Source organism: Oncorhynchus keta, chromosome 17, assembly GCF_023373465.1.
Source record: "Oncorhynchus keta strain PuntledgeMale-10-30-2019 chromosome 17, Oket_V2, whole genome shotgun sequence".
NCBI lineage: Eukaryota > Metazoa > Chordata > Actinopteri > Salmoniformes > Salmonidae > Oncorhynchus > Oncorhynchus keta.
The window spans coordinates 37,039,860-37,049,804 of record NC_068437.1 but is presented as its reverse complement, the minus strand read 5'-3'; the positions used below and the strand labels follow the sequence as shown (position 1 = coordinate 37,049,804).

Below are 9,945 nucleotides of genomic sequence, written 5' to 3'. Positions count from 1 at the left end.
AATCCATGATTATCGAAAACTTCAACAAGCATTCCTCAGCGGCTGGCCATGCCTTCCGCCTGGCTACCCCATCCTCGGCCAACAGCTCCGCCCCCCCGCTACTCGCCCAAGCCTCTCCAGGTTCTCCTTTACCCAAATCCAGATAACCTGGAACCTGGAAAACCTGGACCCGTACAAATCAGCTGGGCTTGACAATCTGGACCCTCTATTTCTGAAACTATCCGCCACCATTGTCGCAACCCCTATTACCAGCCTGTTCAACCTCTCTTTCATATCGTCTGAGATCCCCAAGGATTGGAAAGCTGCCGCAGTCATCCCCCTCTTCAAAGGGGGAGACACCCTGGACCCAAACTGTTACAGACCTATATCCATCCTGCCCTGCCTATCTAAGGTCTTCGAAAGCCAAGTCAACAAACAGGTCACTGACCATCTCGAATCCCACCGTACCTTCTCCGCTATGCAATCTGGTTTCCGAGCCGGTCACCGGTGCACCTCAGCCACGCTCAAGGTACTAAACGATATCATAACCGCCATCGATAAAAGACAGTACTGTGCAGCCGTCTTCATCGACCTGGCCAAGGCTTTTGACTGTGTCAATCACCATATTCTTATCGGCAGACTCAGTAGCCTCGGTTTTTCTAATGACTGCCTTGCCTGGTTCACCAACTACTTTGCAGACAGAGTTCAGTGTGTCAAATCGGAGGGCATGTTGTCCGGTCCTCTGGCAGTCTCTATGGGGGTGCCACAGGTTTCAATTCTCGGGCCGACTCTTTTCTCTGTATTTATCAATGATGTTGCTCTTGCTGCGGGCAATTCCCTGATCCACGTCTACGCAGACGACACCATTCTGTATACTTCCGGCCCTTCCTTGGACACTGTGCTATCTAACCTCCAAACGAGCTTCAACGCCATACAACACTCCTTCTGTGGCCTCCAACTGCTCTTAAACGCTAGTAAAACCAAATGGATGCTTTTCAACCGTTCGCTGCCTGCACCCGCACGCCCAACTAGCATCACCACCCTGGATGGTTCGGAACTAGAATATGTGGACATCTATAAGTACCTAGGTGTCTGGCTAGACTGTAAACTCTCCTTCCAGACTCATATCAAACATCTCCAATCTAAAATCAAATCTAGAGTCAGCTTTCTATTCCGCAACAAAGCCTCCTTCACTCACGCCACCAAACTTACCCTAGTAAAACTGACTATCCTACCGATCCTCGACTTCGGCGATGTCATCTACAAAATAGCTTCCAATACTCTACTCAGCAAACTGGATGCAGTTTTTCACAGTGCCATCCGTTTTGTTACTAAAGCACCTTATACCACCCACCACTGCGACCTGTACGCTCTAGTCGGCTGGCCCTCGCTACATATTCGTCGCCAGACCCACTGGCTCCAGGTCATCTACAAATCCATGCTAGGTAAAGCTCCGCCTTATCTCAGTTCACTCGTCACGATGGCAACACCCACCCGTAGCACGCGCTCCAGCAGATATATCTCACTGATCATTCCTAAAGCCAACACCTCATTTGGCCGCCTTTCGTTCCAGTTCTCTGCTGCCTGTGACTGGAATGAATTGCAAAAATCGCTGAAGTTGGAGACTTTTATCTCCCTCACCAACTTCAAACATCTGCTATCTGAGCAGCTAACCGATCGCTGCAGCTCTACATAGTCTATCGGTAAATATCCCACCCAATTTACCTACCTCATCCCCATACTGTTTATATTTATTTACTTGTCTGCTTTTTTGCACACCAGTATCTCTACCTGTACATGACCATCTGATAATTTATCACTCCAGTGTTAATCTGCAAAATTGTAATTATTCGCCTACCTCCTCATGCCTTTTGCACACAATGTATATAGACTCTCTCTTTTTTTTCTACTGTGTTATTGACTTGTTAATTGTTTACTCCATGTGTAACTCTGTGTTGTCTGTTCACACTGCTATGCTTTATCTTGGCCAGGTCATTTTGAAATCAAGGAACACTTAACCAGCATGGCTACCACAGCATTCTGCAGCGATACGCCATCCCATCTGGTTTGGGCTTAGTGGGACTATCATTTGTTTTTCAACAGGACAATGACTCAACACACCCTCCAGGCTGTATAAGGGTTATTTTACCAAGAAAGAGAGTGATGGAGTGCTGCATCAGATGACCTGGCCTCCACAATCCCCCGACTTTAACCAAATTGAGATGGTTTGGGTTGAGTCGGACCGCAGAGTGAAGGAAAGTGCTCAGCATATGAGGGAACTCCTCCAAGACTGTTGGAAAAGCATTCCAGCTGAAACTGGTTGAGAGAATGCCAAGAGTGTACAAAGCTGTCATCAAGGCAAAGGGTGGTTACTTTGAAAAATATGAAATGTATTTTGATTTGTTTAACACTTTTTTGGTTATTACATGATATGTGTTATTTTATAGTTTTGATGTCTTTTATAGTATTATTCTACAATGTAGAAAATAGTCAAAATAAAGAAAATCCCTTGAATGAGTAAGTGTTCTAAAACTTTTGACCGGTAGTATGTGTATATATATATATATATATATATATATATATTTGTATAGACTACACCTAATATACTGTGTATAAAATAGAAGTCCATACATTCAAAAACAAATTGCAATTTTGTATCCTGTTTACTACTTTAATTCAAATTCAACTGAAATTCAATAATGTCATTGGAATTTATGAGGCATTCTCAATTCAATTCTGTATTAAGCACAACCCTGGTGTATGTGTGTGGAGGTGAAAGAGGGGGGTGAATGGGGGAGTGAATTGGGGTGAATGGTGGAAACTGGGAGATACTGGGAGAGTGAATGGGGAAGAATTGGAGAGTGAATGGGGGTGAATTGTGAAGAATGTCAAAGACTGGGAGAGTGAATTGGGGTAAATGTGCGCTGGACTTCGGTCAGTCATTCAGTCAGGCGGTCAGTGTGGACGGAACAGGATGAAAAAGAACGGAAGGAGGCCTTAGCTCCAGCTCCTGCTACAGAAATGTTCCCGCCAAATATCCTGGGCTGTATTCCCCCTATGTCCAGACTCCAGATTTCTCCTCTAAGGGCCTTTACGACCTTAGGAAACTTTCTGTGTTGTTTTACTGCGGTGACCTCATTTCAGTTAGCTTGCTCTGCAGCACTCGGTTGCTTTGCTGGGTAATAAGGGACTGCTACTTGTCCCAATCCAAACGCATGGTCAGGGTGGGAGAGGTCATCTGCTTACAGTAGCTAGTAGGGTAGTAGGGGTTTGGGGGGCTAGAAGGGGTGTCAGTAACACACACTTATATTGACACACAAACACACACACACTCTCAATAAAGCATACAGCACAGGAAAGCAAATAAACACATAAATACCACACACATGCGCAAATACGCACACACTACTAATACAACTACACCGAAATGTAAGAGAGCACAAGGCCTTGCAGCCAAGGGAGAAGAAGGAAGAGAAGGGAAACAGGAACAGGTAATGGCTGCTGGCAGACATCGGACCCGGGGGAGGTAGCTCAAACAGCCAATCACCATGATGTAAATAGCCCATCACAGCCAATCGAAGGGCTCGGCTCATACCAGGGGCTAATTCAGCCTAGTGTTATTTTGACAACTGCAACTGATGCAAGCAACTGGGCTCATACTCACTCTGATTGCCGGTGTTAGAAGACTAAATACAATCATTTAAAGCCTTGATTAGGGCAGAGATCAAAGGCCAGGAATACCAATAATTTCCTAACCCAATCAATCTATTTGTGACGGGTCTGCTGCTTTCGCTCACACTAAAGTGATGTGGACAACCAAGCAGCTGTCTCTCTGTCTGATTACTAATCGAGGTATCATGATAATTTTTCACAGGCAACGGTGCACGATTCATAATTCCGCTCTGTCTCAATGAAAACATACAGAGCCAAAAGAAGGTCAAGAAAGGATCCAAGGGCAAAAAAATTCCCATATCAAACCACTCTGCCTGGTTAGGGGGAGAGCTGGAGGAGAATGGGAACTGGGAATAGCGGTACACCGCATGCTGAAGTACAAATGGTCAGATTAGACACAGTTAATAAGATAAAACTATGTATGACTCATCATGAGTCACTGTGTAAATGAAAAACAGAGACTGGAAAAATGGAGGGATGAGAAGAGAGGAGAGTATTCAGGTTTAGAAAACCACCTCACACTACACACACCCTGACCTTGCAGCTTTCACTGGGGATGACTGCATATCTTTGTAAACATCCAACAGTCCAGACGAGACAATGCTGACCAGACTCCATACTATTGTCTCTGTTAGATATGGTGTGTGTGTGTGTTCATTCAAACGAATGTGTGCATCTGTGAGCATGTGTGTGAGCTTATGTCTAGACTATGTGTAGTTGGGAAATAGGGGTTAGGCAATGAGTAATCCAGCAAAGTTCTGACGATCGATAGTGCAAGTAAGGGGGTTCCATTTAGGTTATCAACCTAACCCCATAGAGGACAGATACTCCATGATTACGGAGCTATGACATCACTACATTTACATTTACATTTAAGTCATTTAGCAGACGCTCTTATCCAGAGCGACTTACAAATTGGTGCATACACCTTATGACAACCAGTGGAACAGCCACTTGCATCTAAATCTTGTTGGGGGAGAAGGATTACCTACCCTTACTTACCCTATCCTAGGTATTCCAGACAACAGAGACTAGAAAGACTGCAACCAATGTTTGCTCTGAATAATATTATTCTAAACGTTTCACAGATGTTGTATGAACATTTTAATAATGCCTCGAATCCCAAAAGATTCGCTAACTGAGATTTAGAGGAAAATAGCTGTTGTTTGATATGCCCCTTCATCAGCCAGCCCACTGACAGGCAGAATGAGAGGCTATAGATGAGTTATTCGACACTCTCTATTTCTCTCTCTGTCTCTGTCTGTCTCTCTCTGTCTCTCTCTCTCTCTCTCTGTCTCTCTCTCCCTCTCTCTCTCTCTCTCTCTCTCTCTCTCTCTCTCTCTCTCTCTCTCTCTCTCTCTCTCTCTCTCTCTCTCAGAGTAGAGCAGAGATTGCAGTACAACTCTGCTTTGTTTGTTTTCCAACCCTATAGGATGTCAGTAGACAAGAGAATATACCCCATTACTAGTAATATTAGTTGTTTTAGTAGTAGTATTAGTATCATTATCATATGAGAGAATATATCGGGGATGTGGTGATGGATATTGAGGTTGGCATTTATAAAACCAACCCGCAAATAAACTGACTAACCTTTGGGCTTGTGAATGGGTGGGTACCTTGAAACTACAGTAGGCCTATATTATTCTAAAGTAATAATAATATATTATAATATATAATAATAATAATAATATATGCCATTTAGCAGACACTTTTATCCAAAGCGACAGTCATGTGTGCATACATTCTACGTATGGGTGGTCCCGGGGATCGAACCCACTACCCTGGCATTACAAGCACCATGCTCTACCAACTGAGCTACAGAAGGACCACCATTATTATTTTTATAGCATTTTTCTAGAACCCATATATGTTTAGAGTAAAAGCTTCTGTGTGTTATTCCGTTATAGTGAAGGTGTGTTCAATTATGTTTAACACTGTTTGTTTTATTACATTGGGCATTTCATTGCACAAGGTGTATTGCTTAAGAAGTATTTTACTGCATATCTGGCACCGCATAGCAGCTTGGCAGTCCAGTCTACAACTCAATATCAGTCAGACAAGCTTTGATCAAAGTACTAAATTGAAAACAGTACACACAAGGAAAGGCTTGCCAAAAAACAACCTGTAAGTATTTATGAGTTCTGTTATTAATGTATGTAAATGGTTCGTTGACTCATTGGATTGTTGTTAATATTCACATACTGATGGCTATTTATCTTTATCCAAAAATACATAAACCGTAACCCAATACAATGAAAACTGCAATATGTAACCGACCAAATTCACATAGAAATGTGTGTTACAGCTAGTGCATCTTTAAGTATTATTTAGTTTGATTTCTGCAGTGTTATGAGAATGCAGTTTATCTCTAGTTTGCTAATCAAAACTACTGTTTGTAATTAGTTTTGATTGATTTCTATGTTAAAAGCATATGTTTGGTACATTTTCATTTTGTAGACTTGTGGACACATCCCCTTGTGGACACATTAACAAGCCTGTTGGAGAGGGGTACAGGTTGGAGGGGTAGAGGACTGAAACGGTAGAGGAGTGGGGGGATGAAGTGATGGAGGGGTGGGGAAGTGGAGGATTGGGAGAAGAGAGCTCCATTTATCCTTAGAGTCCCAGCATGGGGGCACACAGTAGGCCTTCTTGAGGTAGTGTGTGTGTTTGCGTATGTGTGTTTGTGTGTGACTGTGTGCTCATGCTAGTGTGTACGACTGTGTGCGTGTTTTTGTGGGTTGGGGCCAAGAGGCTACCAGGAGGGCTAAGGGGTGCAGTCCAGGGGGCTTGATTGTGGGGGTCTATCAGTGCACTCCAACATGCTGCTGATTCCCAGAAAATCACAGATCTCTCATTCATTCTCCACCACCTGCTCTGAAGCTCCAAACTAACCTTCACTAAGCTGAGGAAACGATCAGTGGCTGCTGCTTTTTTTTACACACACACACCGATTCTACTATGGAGTCCTTCAGTGAGTCCTTGGGCTCAATTCAATCCAATGAGCTTTGCAGTACTGTAATTTGCAGTAGCTCTGTGTACCATGGTCAAATAAAATTATAGAATGGTTGAGGTACTCTAAAGACCTCCTACCACTACTAGGTAGACTCCCCTCACAGATAGCTGCTTCTCGTTCTCTGATTAAGAAGTATGTAAGCGGACAGTAGATTGTAAACAAAGACGCTGGGTAAACATTGCTTTGGCGGGTTGAACTTACATAATCACAGCTTTTCTGCAACTATGTCTCTGACTGAACACCTGGACTGTTGAGTCTCATCGTTTAAACCAGGGTTGTGTTCATTAGGGCATGCAACAGAAAATGTTTTAAAATGTTTCACAACGGAAAATGAAAATGTGCATTTATTAGAAGCCCAGGTAGTTACCCCTGTTTCAGTTTGTTTTCTTCTATTTGGTACTTCATGAACACAGCCCGTGCAAGGCAATCAAACAGGCAAAGAGTCAGTACAGAGACAGAGTGGAGTCGAAATTCAACGGCTCAGACACAAGACGTATGTGGCAGGGTCTACTGACAACCCCAGATTATAAATGGAAAACCAGCTTCATCGTACACCGATGCCTTGCTCCCTGATAAGCTAAACACCTTCTTCGCCCGCTTCGAGGAAAACATAGTGTGAGCTCTTGTTCTCCATGGCCAATGTAAGACCTTTAAACGTGTTAACCCTCGCAAGGCTGTCGGCCCAGACGGAAACCCTAGTCTTGTGGCTTGTTCTCCCCCCTAGAGGCGTCACTACCGACCCTGGTTAGATTCCAGGCTATATCACAACCACACGTGATTGGGAGTCCCATAGGGCGGCGCACAATTGGCAGAGCGTCGTCTGGGTTAGGGTTTGGCTGGGGTAGGCCATCATTGTAAATAAGAATTTGTTCTTAACTGACTTGCCTTGTTAAATAAAGGTTACATTTATGGACATATTCAATCTCTCCCTGTCCCAGTCTGTTGTCCCCACTAGCTTCAAGATGTCCACCATTATTCCTGTAACCAAGAAAGCAACTGAACTAAATTACTATCGCCCTGTAGCACTCACTTATGTCATCATGAACTGCTTTGAGAGGCTGGTTAAGGATTATATCAACTCCACCTTACCTGATAGATCCACAGATGATGCAATCTCCATCGCACTGCACACTGCCCTATCCCATCTGGACAAGAGGAATACATATGTAAGAATTATTTTCATTGACTACAGGTCAGCCTTTAAAACCATAGGGTCCTCCAAGCTCATCACTAAGTTCGGGACCCTGGGTCTGAACCCCTCCCTGTGTAACTGGATCCTGGACTTCCTGATGGGTCGACGCCAGGTGGTGAAGGTAGGCAACAACACCTCCATTACACTGATCCTCAACACGGGGCCCCCAACAAAATATAATCTCCTTCAATGTCAACAAAATTTAGGAGACAGCAGGGAGCACCGCCCCATCCACAACAACAGGGCCACATAGCCAGCCCTGCAGGACATCTACAGCACCCGGTGTCACAGGAAGGCCAAGAAGATCAACAAGGGCCTCAGACACCCAGGCCGTGGCTTGTTCTCCCCGCTACCATCTAGAAGGCGGAAACAGTACAGGTGCTTCAAAGCTAGGACCGAGAGACGGAAAACGGCTTCTATCTCCAAGCCATCAGACTGTTAAATAGTCACCACTAGCTGGCCTCCGTCCAATACCTTGCCCTGAACTTAGTCACTGTTACTAGCTGGCCTCCGCCCAATAACTTGCCCTGAACTTAGTCACTGTTACTAGCTGGCCTCCGCCCAATACCTTGCCATGAACTTAGTCACTGTTACTAGCTGGCCTCCGCCCAATACCTTGCCCTGAACTTAGTCACTGTTACTAGCTGGCCTCCGCCCAATACCTTGCCCTGAACTTAGTCACTGTTACTAGCTGGCCTCCGCCCAATACCTTGCCCTGAACTTAGTAACTGTTACTAGCTGGCCTCCGCCCAATACCTTGCCATGAACTTAGTCACTGTTACTAACTGGCCTCCGCCCAATACCTTGCCCTGAACTTAGTCACTGTTACTAGCTGGCCTCCGCCCAATACCTTGCCCTGAACTTAGTCACTGTTACTAGCTGGCCTCCGCCCAATACCTTGCCATGAACTTAGTCACTGTTACTAGCTGGCCTCCGCCCAATACCTTGCCCTGAACTTAGTCACTGTTACTAGCTGGCCTCCGCCCAATACCTTGCCCTGAACTTAGTCACTGTTACTAGCTGGCCTCCGCCCAATACCTTGCCCTGAACTTAGTCACTGTTACTAGCTGGCCTCCGCCCAATACCTTGCCCTGAACTTAGTCACTGTTACTAGCTGGCCTCCGCCCAATACCTTGCCCTGAACTTAGTCACTGTTACTAGCTGGCCTCCGCCCAATACCTTGCCCTGAACTTAGTCACTGTTACTAGCTGGCCTCCGCCCAATACCTTGCCCTGAACTTAGTCACTGTTACTAGCTGGCCTCCGCCCAATACCTTGCCATGAACTTAGTCACTGTTACTAGCTGGCCTCCGTCCAATACCTTGCCCTGAACTTAGTCACTGTTACTAGCTGGCCTCCGCCCAATACCTTGCCCTGAACTTAGTCACTGTTACTAGCTGGCCTCCGCCCAATACCTTGCCCTGAACTTAGTCACTGTTACTAGCTGGCCTCTGCCCAATACCTTGCCCTGAACTTAGTCACTGTTACTAGCTGGCCTCTGCCCAATACCTTGCCCTGAACTTAGTCACTGTTACTAGCTGGCCTCCGCCCAATACCTTGCCCTGAACTTAGTCACTGTTACTAGCTGGCCTCCGCCCAATACCTTGCCCTGAACTTAGTCACTGTTACTAGCTGGCCTCCGCCCAATACCTTGCCCTGAACTTAGTCACTGTTACTAGCTGGCCTCCGCCCAATACCTTGCCCTGAACTTAGTCACTGTTACTAGCTGGCCTCCGCCCAATACCTTGCCCTGAACTTAGTCACTGTTACTAGCTGGCTACCACCCGGTACTCAACCATGCACCTTAGAGACTGCTGCCCTATGTAGATCATCATTGAACACGGGTTGCTTTAATTAATCGTGTTTACATACTGTTTTACTCACTTCATATGCATATACTCTATTGTAGTCAAGGCCCGTCCTATATAATTACTGCTGTACATACCTTTTCTATTCATATACTGTCCATAATGTCTATACACACCATCATATAATTATATATACACATATACACACAAATACCTGTATATGTAAGGGATTACAAAAAACGGTAACTGTAATCCGTTACATTACCAGCAAAAATATTGTTA

At 45.0% G+C, this 9,945-nt stretch overlaps 1 long non-coding RNA gene across 2 annotated transcripts; it reads right to left on the bottom strand.

Moving 5' to 3' along the window:
* Positions 1 to 8,076: 8,076 nt before the first annotated feature.
* On the bottom strand, positions 8,077 to 9,733 carry LOC127908272 (uncharacterized). Of its 2 annotated transcripts, XR_008066529.1 has the most exons (5): positions 9,365 to 9,733; positions 9,177 to 9,270; positions 8,801 to 9,129; positions 8,660 to 8,753; positions 8,077 to 8,565 (listed from the first exon to the last, which is right to left on the bottom strand). It is a non-coding gene; the product is annotated as an uncharacterized LOC127908272 (long non-coding RNA). The 2 variants fall into 2 exon arrangements; XR_008066530.1 differs by lacking the exon at positions 8,660 to 8,753.
* Between the last annotated feature and the right edge of the window lie 212 nt (positions 9,734 to 9,945).